The sequence below is a fragment of the Oryctolagus cuniculus genome, chromosome 16 (genome assembly GCF_964237555.1).
Source record: "Oryctolagus cuniculus chromosome 16, mOryCun1.1, whole genome shotgun sequence".
Taxonomy (NCBI): Eukaryota; Metazoa; Chordata; class Mammalia; order Lagomorpha; family Leporidae; genus Oryctolagus; species Oryctolagus cuniculus.
Genome location: NC_091447.1, coordinates 28,315,796 through 28,331,979, shown reverse-complemented (window position 1 = coordinate 28,331,979; position 16,184 = coordinate 28,315,796). Strand labels below are relative to the sequence as shown.

At 36.8% G+C, this 16,184-nt stretch overlaps 1 protein-coding gene across 11 annotated transcripts in view; it reads left to right on the top strand.

The window, feature by feature from the left end:
* LOC138845873 (proline-rich proteoglycan 2-like) overlaps window positions 1–16,184 on the top strand; it is a 169,190-nt gene that overhangs the window by 30,301 nt on the left and 122,705 nt on the right. Inside the window, exon 1 of one of the 11 annotated variants that reach the window (XR_011383144.1) lies at window positions 16,080–16,167. The exons of the other annotated variants lie outside the window; for them this stretch is intronic. The gene's annotated coding sequence lies outside the window, so the exon portion shown is untranslated. Of the gene's footprint in view, window positions 1–16,079; window positions 16,168–16,184 lie in introns of those variants that run through there. 11 annotated transcript variants of the gene reach the window in all.

The window sequence follows — 16,184 nt, the reverse complement described above, 5'->3', positions numbered from 1 at the left end:
TCATGATGTAGCTGTGAGAAAGTTGACCATCTTTAGGAGATGCAGAAATACCCAATGGCACATTCTGTTTTACCTCCAAAGCAGCAATATTTGCTGAGGAAAACTCCTATATTTTCTGTAAGGTCTTTACTCTTTGTGATTTTGAGCACTTTCCCATAGCTACTAATAGATATGATCCTTCCCAGACACCCTAGAACAAGATGATAACTTATCTATCATTGCTAGATCCAAGAAAAATAAAACTTATATGTAGTGTGTATATATAGATTGATATATCTAGCTATATATAGATTATGTGTACTATACATATACATATATATATATATATATATATATAGAGAGAGAGAGAGAGAGAGAGAGATCTAGGTATATAGATTGTATATCTGTATATGGAAAGAGAGAGAGATATATCTCCACCAGGAAAAATTATTCTCTGACAGCCATATGTGTAAATTTTCTCTTTTTAAAAATATTTTATTTACTTATTTGAGAGATAGAGTTACAGACAGTGAGAGGGAGAGAAAGAAAGAAAGGTCTTCCATCTGCTGGTTCACTCCCCAAATGGCTGCAACAGCTGGAACTGTGCCGATCCAAAGCCAGGAGCCAGGAGCTTCTTCCAGTCTGCCGCATGGGTGCAAGGGCCCAAGGACTTGAGCTATTTTCTACTGCTTTCCCAGGCCATAGCAGAGAGCTGGATTGGAAGAGAAGCAGCCGGGACTAGAACTGGCATCTTGAGCAGCTGGGACTAGAACCTCTCTCCCTCCCTCCTTTCCTCCCTCCCTCTCTCTCTCTCTTTCTTCTCTATCACTATTTGGCGATATCTCTGTTTTTCTCTAAGCTTTTTAAAAAATTGGCTAAAATGTTTTTATGATTCCAACAAAGCAATTTCAAGGGCATGCTGAGGGTGGCAGCTAAATGAAAGTTTCAAATTAGAAGAGCTATTCCATGGAATGGAAGGGAAAACTTACCAAGAACAAAATGCCAATGGGAAATGCCAATGGCTTCATGAGGCAAGAGATACGAAAGTCTGGTTTTGCAGCTGGCATGGGATTTGCAGGCATGCAAATTTCTAGAGCAGCGTTCAGTACCCTGATAAAGAAATGGTGGATTTTTTTTTGTCTTTTATCCAAGAATTGGGTACTATTCTGAGTATGTGTAGCAGGAAGGTAGGATATAGGTAAACTGAGAAGGTAGACAGATAAATCCCAAGGGTCATAGTAGGTAATAAATATAAAGCTCCCAGGAAGAGAACACAGGCACTTGGGTTGAGGGAGATGATAAATCAGAGATGGAAGTCTCTTAGGGTAAAGATAGTGTCAAAGGGAAGAAGCTTCTCTAGGGAATAGAAGATAAGGAGTTTGCAGTGGCTATGAAGAACACTGGACTCTATGATTTCTGGAGTCTAAACACATTCAGGAAGACAAAATTGAGTGAGCCTGGTCTTTGCATATCAGGTGAGAAGATGAAGATCCAATGAGTTGTTTGTCAGTGTCCCAGATCACTTATAGGAGCGAAGCAATGCAGTGATTATCAACTCACAATTTCTTTGATTCCTACCCTTTTTGTCTTATCATTTAAGGGAAATCTGGTTGAAACTAATCATCATCAGAGCCTGGAAAGTGCTGACTATCCAAAAGGATAGGATAGCTCATCTGCTAGACATTCCCTCAATCACCACTCTCACAAAATGGGATTATGAGCCAACACTGGTGGGAATATTTGCAAGGTGCCTGTACCACAGGAAGTGTTATATAACATCTTTATGTCAATATATTTTAATAAAATGCTATATGATGGAATAATATGATACTAGGTATAATGTTTAAAGATACGTCAAAGAGAGGATGACTTGGCCTAGGGGTTTTGAAACACGATGGAAAAATGGAAACCGTGGGCTGTTCTCATTAACTATTGTGGATAACCACTAAATTTCCCAATCTGCAAAGTATGCAAATTGTGGAAGATTCACCAAAAACTTCCTGGAAAATGGCAACAAAAATGCAGTAAATTATTTTTCTTCCAGAGCAGATTATTAGCATTTACCTTGATTTTCCATTATACCTTAGATGTTATTGCTTACAACTCACAAAGAAACTAGTGTAAACTCTACTGCATTTCTGTTTTGGTTACATTTTCTGTCATTTTTCAAAGCTTCAGTACTTTTTTCCACTCCAAAAGCATGTGGCTCTTGTAGGAACATAAAAGGGAAGACACTACCTTAGCATTCTTGTGTTCTTAAATTAATTTCAAACTTATTCAGATTTTCTAATATCATTCTATGGGCTTGATGTTCTAATCTTATAGGAAAAAGCTTAAAAAGCTTGAAAAGCTTAAAAAACTGAAAAAAGACCCCCAGCCAATCAAAGAAACTTTAAAAAATATTTTGAACAGGGCTGATGAGATTCAGAAATTAGCATCATAAACATAATTTTTCTTTGCTTTGCTGATTTAAAGGGTTTATGTACTCTATAGTTACATTTTTTAAAAAATCCACCATTGTACTTAAATTTTCTATCCCATCAACAAGGTTAGGTGAATTGGACCTAATACATGCCTTCTGATAGAATGAGACCCTCTCTGAATCACTGACTCCAAGTTCTGCCACTCAGTCAAAGGTGTATATGTTTAGGGAAAAGACACTGTTTGACCAGTTGAATGTCACTGTTTAATAATTCAGAAGCAGAAGAGAACAGATTGCCTTGATTTAGTCCACAAGCTTCCAGCTGCAAAACTGCCCCCAAGCAACTGTGTAATAGGTGTTCCAGCCAAGTTCAATGTTTTCTTTAAATAGAGGGAAATCAAAATTAAAAATTCAAAAGTGAACTGTAACTTCTTCTCAGCACCTAAAACCATCTCAGGACCATTGATGAAGAATAGACATGAAAAGTTGGCTTTGATGGCCCCAAACCAGGGCAGTGAGATGAGCTGATACAAAGGCTGATGACACTTTGGGGACCTTTGTTCTCACATGTTAATTAAGTATACATTGGATTCTTTTATTTCAGCTTTTCTAACTCTAAAAATACAGCCTTGCTTGATTTATTTTTCTCAGTTGCCATAGGACATCTTCATTTACATGTTCTTTTCTGCACATCGAGTTCATTGGGACTAAACCTGAATACATCTCTGTCCTCCCCAGTCCCTTCCCCCCAAAATAACTTGATAATATAGTTTCTGTTCCAAAGAAAGGAGGACATTCAGTTAAAGACACTTTAAGATGTTCAGTTTTCTGTATCTGATCTCAGTGTGTATTTTTCTTTGTAGAAACCCATGAGAGATTCATTATGTGAGACAGAGGTGTGGGACACTGCTCACCGAAGCAAGCATCCCCCCCCCCGCCCTTTATCTGAAGGAAAATGCACTCCTCAGACTAATTCAGAAAGGGAGGGAGAAGTTTAATGTTTGCCTTGAGGTTGTGTTCTGCTTTACTGCACTTTGTAATAACTGCTATGGTTGAAAGACCACGTTCTGATGAAGTGGCACAAAAGTGCCTGTCATCCCACAGCCTCAGAAAAGGAGATCTCCCTGTTTTTATTTGAAACATACCATAACGTGGGATCCCAGCACAGTCTTTGAGAGCTGGGATAAAACAACACTCAGCTGATGTTTGGCTTGCCTATAACCACAAGAGAATAGCCACAATGCCAGCAAGTCTCCTCCATGAACTCCTGCCAAGGGTTCTCAATGACATCCTGGAACTGTAATGTAGAATATCATTGATTTTTGGAGAAAAAAATGTTTTAGAAGTCAATGACTGATTAGTTCTAATCGAGTAATGGGTAATAGAAAATGCCTTAGTCTGGAATTTTAGTTTTTTGTTCCACCCCAGTAACTAATTGTGCAACTAAGGTCAAGTCATTTGGAGACCTTCATTTAACAGATGATAAGAGTAATGTTGAAGTCAGTGAGCTTCCTTATCTGTAAATGAAAAAATCAAAAGCTGAATTTGATGATCTACAAGACATTTCTGTAATTCTTAACTTTTCTTTTAGCTTTTGTGGCAGAGGTTGCCATCACTGACGTAAAGCACATTATTTGTTCTGTGTCTTCCATTTTAAAGGAGAATGATCTCTCAGGAAGTATTTTTCTTAATTCATAGGAAAATTAATGAATTTTGTGGTTTCCTTAGACTGCTTGTATGTTGGTGGGAAGTGAATTGGGAGGTATTGTTTAATTCAACTATGTATTATTTGTGTGCTTCTCTCTTCTGATTAGTTAAGAGTGATTAAGTAATTCTGTGAGCAGAGGAAACATTTGCAGGATTAAGATGATGACTTGGTTCTGCAACAAGCTCAGTTGTTGCCATGAAGCAATGCTGTTCTTTCTTGAATGAAAGAGGGAGTGGTCATTGGAACAGAGGGATGGAGAGGAAGTTCCTTTATTTGGGAGGGAGGAAGCAAATTACATGGCTAGGAGTAGCAATCTCTAAATTCAACTGCTCTGGGAATTAACTGTGGATCTTGTAAAAATGGCTTTTCTATTTCAACTCAAATGGTCTCTTAATTATAAGACTGAAGCCGTGGGATACTAAAATTTCAATGGAATAGAAGTACCGTAACCAAAAGTGACATAAAGGAGAGATTTGTTGTCCACGTAGAGAAATGACTGCCAGACTAAGATGGAAGGCAGTGGTGTTTGCAGATCACGAAAGCCTTCCTCTGCCATGGCTACCAACCACAGCACCGACCTTAGATTCAGTAGCAAGACTTGCAGTGGGGATCCTACCTGGTGGCTGTGTTCCCTACGTTTCAACAGTGACACCATGTGGCAGCAATTATAAAATGATAGACCTCCACCACTGACAGTTTTCTGGGTCTCATCCTAGTGTTGGATCTATGAAACTGAAATTGCTATATGCTATATATTTTCACCTTTTTAGGATATTTTGCTGTTTACTTTGCTGTTAAGTCTTCTTTACTTTCATTAACTCAAGATTTATTCTATAATCTGGTAGCCAGATCTTGATTCCTGTATTATTTATTCAGTTTTAAACTTTATATCCACATTTATTAATACATGTGTAGATTAAGTTATGCTTTTCTTAGTGCTTTTGAATGAGTAGCCCTGGCTTGATATTTCTTGTGAAGCTCTTATACAAAGAGCACAAAGTCAAATACTGCAAAGGGCCAGAAAATAATGTAGTTGATCAACACAGACAAAGTGAGAAAAATAAGCAGGGGCCGGCGCTGTGGCTCCCTTGGTTAATCCTCCACCTGCAGTGCTGGCATCCCATATGGGTGCTGGGTTCTAGTCCCGGTTGCTCCTCTTCCAGTCCAGCTCTCTGCTGTGGCCTGGGAGGGCAGTGGAGGATGGCCCAAGTGCTTGGGCCCCTGCACCCCCATGGGAGACCAGGGAGAAGCACCTGGCTCCTGGCTTCAGATTGGTGCAGCACCGGCCATAGCGGCCATTTGAGGAATGAACCAACGGAAGGAAGACCTTTCTCTCCGTTTCTCTCTTTCACTGTCTATAGCTCTACCTGTCAAATAAAAAAAAAAATAAGCAGTGCTTGATTTTGAGGGCATGCTTTCCCTCTAATGGGGTGGTCTGAAGAATCAACTGGTTGCTGGCAGGTGTTGATAGATTTTCTCTTTTTTTTCCTTTAAAAGTTGATTTATTTATTTGAAAGAATTACAGAAAGGCAGAGGCAGAGAGAGAGAGAGAGAGGGAGAGAGAGTGTTCCTCCATCTGATGGTTCACTGGCTCACTTCCCAGATGGATGCAATGGCCAGATAATGAGCCAGTCTGAAGCCAAGAGCCAGGAACTTCTTCCAAGTCTCCCATATGGGTGCAGGAATCCAAACACTTGGGCCATCTTCCACTGCTTTCCCAGGCCATAGCAGAGAGCTGGATTGGAAATGGAGCAGCCAGAACTTGAACCAGTGCCCATATGGGATGCAGGCACTGCAGGCAGAAGCTTTACCCGTTACACCACAGCGCTGGTCCCCAATAGATCTTCTGTTCTTTAGGAGAAGCAAGTACAGTTTTACAATATGGGATTCTCCAATGTTAAATGTTGGCCAGTAACCCAAATTTTTAAAAACATAATGGCCCAATCAAAACACATTTTGAGTCAGGTTCAGACATACCAGTAGGCAACCTCTCCATTACTTTCTGGGTGGATACAACTTTGGACGAGTGCCACCTAGTGGTAACAATTATAGATAAGGCACAACATGTAAAGATAACTGTTAATGGTATATAATTATAAAGGTTCAGTATTAAACACAGATTGGTGTCTTCTAATTGATTCTTAAATAAATAGTCAAATATGCTAATGTGGTCAATTATCCTTTGGAAATTCTTAAATCACAAACAGTTGTATCATGCTTAAGTTCATTCTCATGACAAAAAAAAATAATAGTAGGAAGGTGCTCCAGTGGTGTAGACATAAGATCTCTTATGCTCCATCATACAAATTCTGTTTTCTTAAACTATGTATTATCTGTTTTCAGGAACCACATTCATAAGGCTGTGTCCTAGTTTTTACCTTATTTAGGAGTGGTAGGAATGAGGGAAAAGAAACGGAGTTACAGATGGTTGCAAATGTAATAGTCAGACCCCTTACCATCTTTGTCTGATTCCTTTTCCTCTAATGTTACTAAGTAGCTGTTCTAGTTTCTAGGATTGGATTTGCTAATCATTATATCTAATTTCTTTGAATTTAAAATATTACTTTGCATATTAACAAAGAATTTTAATTCCCAGAATTTTATTTGAGATCTTTATTCGATTTACAAATGTTTACTGATCTCTTGAGTTACTGTTAGGTGTCAGAGATACATGGATACGTGAACCATGATCCCTGTCTTTGAGGAAATCTCACATAAAGTAGTTAACCTTTATTTCATATGTTCTAAAGTATACATCTCCCCCATATATTTACCATTCATATCTAAAATTTGCAGCCCTCAGCTATTCTGGCCACCTGATGGATGGCATATTATCAGATACAGTTTCTAGTGGTAAGGCTGTTTTTGTGATGTGGCTGTCATCAAATGGGCAACGTTGCCATTACAATTCACATTGTCACTTGTGGAAGAGAATTCACAAGCAGAGTCAGGGGTCTCAAAGAAACATCAAACCATAAAAGTCTTGCACTAATCAGAAAGAAACTTCCAGGGTTCACTGGGAGAGAGAAAGTTAGGTGGGACTGACTAAAAGCTATCTAAAATTGATAGGCAGAAGCTCTACCCTATCAAGTAGCTTTATCTTGTTTTGTTTTGTAGACTTGCATTAGGAGAGTGTAAGGAAAAGCTAAGAAATAAGTATTGTGATTTTATTGTTATTTCTAATGATATACCTAGACAGATGAACCTCTGGACTTTTTGGTCAATGATAGTTTCAGGTTCATTAAAAAAGATTAACATGACTTCTGACTGTTTGAAAACATTCCATTGACCTTTTCTTGTAGGCGTTTTAATGACAGCACCAGAACTTGTAGAGCAGAGATACTTGGAAGAATACCCTGGAGACAAGAGTGGAACTTAGTATTAGTATTAATATTACTTATGAGAGAGAGCGGGGGGAGAGGAGAGAGATATCTTCCATTTTTCCGTCTACTAGTTTCATCCCAAAATGCCCACAACAGCTAGAGCTGGGCTGGGCCAAAGCTGAGAGTTAGGAACTCAATCTGAATCTCCTGTGTGCGTGACAGGTATCCAAGAACTTGAGCCCTCACCTTGCTACCTACCAGGGTGCATATGAACAGGAACCAGAAATTGAAAATTGACCTGGTACTCAAAACCAGGCAGCCTGATAAGGGATACAAGCGTCCCCAACTGTCTTAACCACATCTCCAAATGCTTGCTCCTGGAGCACTTTTTAAAATAAATGATGCTGTATCAGGTCTCTTGATGTGCCTCAAAATAATATTCCATGGAAAACATGGACATCAAAACCTCTGATTCAAACACGTTGAACTCTGTATGAGAAGTTTTAGGAATGGTGAGCAAACGTGTTCATCCATTTCCTGTTGCTGTGATGAAGTACTTGATGTTGGGTACTTACAAGGAAAAAAAGGTTATTTAATTCACAGTTTGGAGGCTGAAAGTCCACGATCAGGCAGCCCCATTGTTCTGGCTGCTGGTGAGTGCCTAATAGTGATGGATGATATGGAGCACGTGGGAGAGGGAGATGACAGAGCAAGATCGGAGGCCAGAAAGCAATGGGAGGCCTGCAGACACTTTCAAGGGTACTGACAGAGGACCTCCCACTATGTTCCGTCTCTTAAAGGTCACCCAACTCCCAACACCATTACTCTGCATAAACTCATGCGGGCCAAACTCAAATCCTATTCAAACCATAGCAGTGCCCTGTTTTGCTTATATTTTTCTTTTAATATAAGCATTGAGTTGTATATGACAAGAATCTACATATGTCTAAAAGAATGCTTTCTGTAGATACAACAGTATAAAATGATTTACTTACTTGTCTAATGGCATATAAAACAATAATGTGTTTTACAACTGATAACATCAGAAATTCAATAAACTAAGGTTCATAAAATTTTTTGCATAATATAATGATATAAAATATGAAATGTTTATTTACTGTGGACTTGAAGCTTGCTGAACATTAGCTATATTTTAACCTTTGGGATGGACTAGGTAAGTATTTTACCAAGCACTAAGTTACAGAGTCCTCTGTTTTTAACTTCCCTTTTCTTCAGATGTGTGACTCCTTGTACACGTGTTCTTGACAGCAGGTCAGGTGTTCTGACTCTAGTGTGCATAGAGTGGTAAAATTCTTCAATTCACATCTGTGGTTAGATACTGTGTTGCTTTGTTGGCAAATTTATCCCACTGCTTTGCAACACTTTTAATTCCAGCTTCTGTTTAATTCTACCCCATTAAAAAGTAAACATGGTATGTATGTGGGGGGAGTATTTTGTGAACTATATCTTATGAATGTTATTACATCTGTTCATAATTATGTACATCTCCCTGTGCAAACTGGCAAAAGGAAGACTTGAATAATGCCTACAGGGGATCAGTGACAACCCTTTATTTGTGAACACCCTTTATTTGCAGTGCAAGATAGGTTATGTCATAGATCAGTTCCTTTGGACCCAATAATACTGCAATCCTAGAAGAAAGGCTCAGGACATAAACCTAACAGTTTTGGTTTTTTGTAGTCCCAACCTAATATTTTATTCTTCTGTCCTTGCTTATTTTACCTCATTAAGTTCACACAGAGTTTAAATTTATTCCCCACCCAAAACCCCACAGGAATCAAGCAAATGTGTTTTGATAAATTTCTGTAGTTTCCTTTCAGAACCAGATGTTGGACAGCAGCCATCTCAGTAAAAACACTTGCTAGACAAAGCAGGCTTAAAAGGGAAGGAAGTCTGAAGAAGTCAGTTGGAAAAAAATTTTTGACATACCCATAAATAAGAAATTTAATTATTTACCTGGCATTAATACCTTGCAATTTGAAGCATATAATCTAGAACACAATACAGACTTCTCACTGCTAAGTGTCCAGTCTTCCAGCATTACAGACTAACACTGAGTTCCTAATGTGTCACCATTCTCCTGGCGGACTGGGTTTTAGGGAAATGGAAATGATTAGACCTTGAGACGATTACTAGACACAATTTGTGAATTGACACTAATTCCAAGAGACATTGTGATCCACCAGTCAGAGATTATTGCAGGCTTATCTCAGATCCATCTCACAGGGAGCCTAATGGGTCCCTGTATCCATTCTTTGGTTATTTCTTCAGTTCCATAATGCATAAATCAAATAGACACCTTCAGCAACTGGCACAACTCCCAGTGGTTACATATGTTAGTGACATCAGAATTGCCAGGAGGGCTTGTTCTAACACAGATTGTGTGTTGTTTCTGACTCAGTAGGTAAGTCAGGGAATCCAAGAATTTGTATTTCTAATAAATTCCCAACTGATGCAACATTGCTGGTACAAGTACCACTCTTTGAGAACTATTGGTTTAAGCTATGGTACTGATTAAATATTTTACTTTTGTGTTGACTTTTTTGCCTTGGTATATGAGACTGCAGAAATGCTATTTTTGGGGAAATGTTACTGTGAGAGTACAGGTAAGACTACAATAAAGGTATCCAGTTCAGTGATGAGATGATTTAAGTACTGTTTGAAGATATAGGAACAATGAAGAGAACCTGCACAATTCAAGATTTAATGTTTAAATTTTTTGTTAAGAGAAGCTTACTGTTTGCAATAAATGCAACTTCTTTAAACACTTACATTCTCTTCTGCAACACAAAGAACCTCTGGAATCAGAATTAGGAAAGGAGATTTTTTTTGCATAGAAAATTGGAAGAATTTTTCAATAGGAATTTGAAATGAACCTATGTGTTTGTATCCTAAGGCAACCAGAAGAAATTGCTGCAAACTGTCAGCTTAAAACAACAGAAACTTATTCTCTCACAGTTATGAATACCAGAACATGGAAATCAGCGTATCAACAAGGCCATACTCCTGCTCAAGGCTGTATGGAGAATCCTTCTCTCTTCTAGATTCTGATAGCTCCAGAGATTCCTAGATTTATGAAAGAATAACTCCAATCTCTGTCTTTGTCTTCACGTGGCTTTTTTTGCTCTCTATGTCTGAGTTCCCTCCTCCTCTTATAAGGGCAATTGTCATTAGATTAATGGCCCACCAAGTTAATGCAGGATGAACTCATCCTTAACTTGATCACATTCATTGTTACTGGACATTAGGCCTTGGACACAAAATTTTATAAGAAATTATTCAACCCACTATTAACTGTATTCGTTTAGCATGTGAAAATGAATCTTTTCCATATGATTTAGTATTCAATAAATAGCCATATGTTCACAATCTTGAGAGACAGAATATCAGGTACATTTCTAGAATCAAACTACCATGGAACCATCAAAAGAAAGAGCAATGAAAACAGTTTTCATACAATACTTTTTCTGGAAAACATCTTTGATATATTTCACTGAGGCAAGAAAAATGGGTGATTTCTCTTGGTTGTTTTGACTTCTATTTCCGTGGTGACTAATGATATTGAACGCCTTTTCACATGCTTGTTGGCCATATATTTTCCTTGGAAACATATTTATTCATGGTTTTACTTATGTCTTGACTATTTGTTTTATTGTCATTGGGTTTTATGAGTCCTTTTTGTGTTTTGGATACTATCCTCTTATCAGACATATACTATGAAAATATTTTATCTCATTCTGTGGGTTAACTTTTTATTTGGCTGATTGTTTCCTTTGCTATATAGAAACTTACTAGTTTGATGTAGCCCCACTTGTTTATTTGTACTTTCAGTTCTTTGTGCTCATGATATATTCAAACATGCATTGCAAAGACCAATATCACACAGCTCTCCTTTAGTTTTCTTATGTTTAAACATTTAATCCAATTTGATTATTAAGTGTGTATTGTTGTATTGTGTAAGACAAGTTTTTGTTTAGTTTTCTTTTCATGGGGTTATTCAGTTTTCACAAAACTATTTACCAAAGAGATTGTCCTTTCCCTATTATGTGTTCTTGGCACTTTTCTCAAAAATTAGTTGACTGTGTATTTATAGGTTTATTTCTTATCTTTTTTTCTTTTTATTTATCTTTGTGTCTGTTTTTTATGTCAGTAGTATACTGGTTTGATTATTTTAGCTTTATAATCTAATTATTTTTATTATTTTTAGCTTTTGTTCCTTCAATTACATTTCCTTTTATATTTTTAGTTAATTTTTAAGATTAAATGCAGTTTACAGATACAAGTATAAGAATACAATACTCCCTTCCTCTTTCTCTCTCTGTCACCTTTCCTTCTTTTTTTCATTAATTCATTTTTGAGGTAACATATTTTTAATGTGCATTACAGCCAAGGGTTTAATGCTTCACCAAATAACAAGTTTAAAAAGTAAAAAAGCAAAAAGACCCTCGTTTAGTGGGAGAAAGGCAAGGGCTATGGACAATAATCAAGTGGAAAATACTATTTTGTTCGTATACAGTAAATCTTAAAGTAATCACATATCATTAAAACTAAAGTAGTATAACATTCTTAAGCAGTGGTTTGAAAAGGCCATAAAATAAAGATTGAAAAGACTATATTTTCAGCAAACCTTATACATACAGGCATTTCTTTCTTTTTTGTTTTTAATTTTTAGGTCCCACATGTAAGAGAGAATATGTGATATTTGTCTTCCTGTAGTCAGATTATTTCACTCAATGTGATGTACTACAATTGCATCTATTTTAATGCAACTTGTAGAATTTCACTCTTTTTCATAACTGAATAATATTCCATTATATACATATGTATATATATGTATATATACACACCATTTTCCTTATTCATTCACCTGATGATGGACACCTTAGTTGATTCCATATTTGGCAGTTGTTAACAGTGCTGCTATAATCATGGTGGTGCAGGTATCTCTTTGAAACAATGTATTCATGACTGTTGGGTAAATACCCAGTAGTGGAATTGCTGGATCATATGGTAAGTCTATTTCTAGTTTTTGGGAAATCTTCATACTGTTTTCCACAGTGGCTGCACTAAATTGCAATAGCACCAATTTGCCATACCACCAACAGTGTAAAAATGTTTCCCTTTTCCACATCTTTGCCAACATTTGTTATTCTGTCTTTTGGCAGGAAATTATGGAGCAGAAAGGAAAAAAAAGGCATTAAAATTGGAAAGAGGAAGTCAAAATATCCATGTTTGCCAATGACATGATGTGGTACTAAAAAAGCCTAAACACTCCACCAAAAAAGCTGTTAGAATTGATAAACCAATTCAGTCAAGTTGCAGGTTATAAAACAAGCATACAAAAAAAGTAGCTTTTTTAAAAAAACTTTTATTTAATAAATATAAATTTCCAAAGTACAACTTTTGGAATATAGCAGCTTTTTCCCCCCATATCCACTCTCCCACCCACAACCATCCCATCTCCCACTTCCTCTCCCATCCTATTCTTCATCAAGATTCATTTTCAATTATATTTATATACAGAAGATCAATTTAGTATATACTAAGTAAAGATTTCAACAGTTTGCACCCACACAGAAACACAAAGTACAAAGGACTGCTTGAGTACAAGTTATACCATTAATTCACATAGTACAACACATTAAGGACAAAGATCCTACATGGAAAGTAGGTGCACAGTGACTCCTGTTGTTGATTTAACAATTGACACTCTTATTTATGTTGTCAGTAATTACCTGAGGCTCTTGTCATGAGCTGCCAAGGCTATGGAAGCCTCTTGAGTTCACCAACTCCGATCTTATTTAGACAAGGCCATAGTCAAAGTGGAAGTTCTCTCCTCCCTTTAGAGAAAGGTACCTCCTTCTTTGATGGCCCGTTCTTTCCACTGGGATCTCACAGAGATCTTTCATTTAGGTCATTTTTTTTTCCCACAGCGTCTTGGCTTTCCATGCTTGAAATAATCTCATGGGCTTTTTAGCCAGATCCAAATGCCTTAAGGGCTGATTCTGAGGCCAGAGTGCTGTTTAGGACATCTGCCATTCTATGAGTCTGCTGTGTATCCTGCTTCCCATGTTGGATCTTTCTCTCCTTTTTAATTCCATCAGTTAGTATTAGCAGACACTAGTCTTGTTTATGTGATCCCTTTGACTCTTAATCCTATCATTATGATCAATTATGAACTGAAACTGATAATTTTGATTAGTAAGATGGCATTGGTACATGCCTCTTCGATGGGATTGAATTGGAATCCCCTGGCACGTTTCTAACTCTACCATTAGGGGTAAGTCCAATTGAGCATGTGCCGAACTATACATCTCCTCCCTTTTTTATTCCCACTCATATTTAACAGGGATCACTTTTCAGTTAAATTTAAACACCTAAGAATAATTGTTTGTTAATTAAAGAGTTCAACCAATTGTATTAAGTAGAACAAAAAAATACTAAAAGGAATAAAGTAGTAAGTTGTTCCTCGAGAGTAAGGACAAGGGCTGATCAAGTCATTGTTTCTCATAGTGTTCACTTCACTTCAACAGGTTTCCTTTTAGTGTGCACCTAAAAGTAGCTCTTTCATATGATAATGATGAACTCACTGAAAGAAAAATCTAGAAAGAAATCCCTTTCACAGTAGCCACAAAAAATCAAATATTTAACCAAAAAAGTGAAATTTCTCTACAATTAAAATTATAAAATATTGATAAAAGTCAAGAATATAAAAAAGTGGAAAGATATTTCTTGCTCATGGATTAGAAGAATCAAAATTATTATAATATCTATACTACAAAAAGCAATCTATAAATTCAATGCAATCCCCATCAAAATATCAATGACATTCTTTACAGAATTAGATAAAAACAATCCTGAAGTCCATGTTGGAAATCATAAAAAACAATTAGATAAAAACATTTGTAAAATCCATAGGGAATCACAAAAGACTCAGAATAGCCAAAGCAGTCTTGAGCAAAAAGTTCAACCTGGAGGTATCACAATTCCTTATTTTAAAGCATACTACAAGGCCATAATAAGTAAAGCAGCACGGTACTGGCAAAAAAATTTGGTACAAAATGGAACTGCATAGAGAGCCCAGAAATTAATCCAGATACATACAAAAAACTGATTTGCAGTAAAAGTGCTCAGACCATACATTGCAGTTAGAATAATTTTTTCCACAAAAGGTGCTGGCAAAACAGCATGTGTGTATTTAGAAGAATGAAATTAGATTATATATATGAAATTAGATTTATATCCAGTATAACTTAAGAAATTCAACAATAAAAAAACTAACCAAACCAGTTAAGAGATGGGCAAAGGATCTCAAACAGTTCTCAAAAGAAGAACTACAAATGGCCAAAAAAATATGAAAAAATACTCAACATTACTAGCCTTCAGGGAAATGTGAATCAAAACCACAATGAGATATCACCTTGCCCAGGAAGAGTGATGCCTCTAGCTTTGTTCTTGCCAAACACTTCTTTATTGTTTGGGAGATTTTGTGGTTCTCTAATAATTTCAGGATTTTTTTATATTTTTGTGAAAAACGTCATTTGGAATTTTGACAGACATTACGTTGAATCTGTAGATTGCTTTGGATATTGTGGACATTTTAACAATATTAACATTTCTGATCCATGAACATGTGATATCTTCCCATTTATTTGTGTCTTCTTCAGTTTCATCCATGATTTGGAGTTCTCAGCATGTAGATATTCCACTTCCTTTGTTAAAGTACTGCAAATATTTCATTATTTTTGTTGCTGTTGTATATAGGATTGATTTTTTTAGGATTTATTTCTTAATTCCTTTTACAGTTAAGTTTGTCAGTGTATAACAACATTAATAACTTTTGTATGTTGATTTTATAATTTGTAACTTTACTCAATTTTTTTTATTTGTCTTAACAGTTTTTTGGTGGAGCCTTTAGGTTTTTCTGTGTGTGAGATCATGTCTTCTGTAAACAAGGATACTTTGACTTCCTCTTTTCCAGTTTGGATTTCATTTATCTCTCTTGCCTAATTGCTGTGGCTAGGACTTCTAGTTCTTTGTTGAGTAGGGGTGGTGAAAGTGGACATTTTTGCCTTGTTACAGATCTTGGAGGAAACACTTTCAACTTTCCCCATTTCAGTATGATGTTAGCTATGGGGTTTTCGTATATGACCTTAATAGTGTTGAAGTATGTACTTTCCATACCTAATTTGTTGAGTTTTTTTTTAAGGTTTATTTTGTTTGTTTAAAAAGTAGAGTTTCAGAAAGAGAGGAAGAAGGGGGAGAAAGAGAGAGAGAGAGAGAGAGAGAGGCCACTGGTTCTGGTTCACTGTCCAAATGGCTGCAACAGTCAGGGCTGGAGCAGTCCAAAGCCTGGAGCTCCATCTGTATCTCTCACGTGGGTGGCAGGGGCCCAAGTACTGGGGTTGTCTTCTGCTCTTTTTCAGCACATTAGCAGGGAGCTGCATCAGAAATGGAGCACTCAGGACCGGAACCAGTGTCCACATGTGGTTTTGGCATCACAGGCAGTGACTTAACCTGCTGTGTCATAATGCCATCCCTGTTGAGAGCTTTTGTTCTTTAAGTATTTGATAGAATTCAGCTGTGAAACCTCTGGGTCCTGGACTTTTATTTGGTCAGACTTTTTTTTTTTTTTTTTTAATTACATAATCAGTCTTCTTGCCCACTGTTGCTCTGTTCAGCTTTTATATTTCTTCAGGAGACAGTCTTGGCAGGTATATGTTTCTAGGAT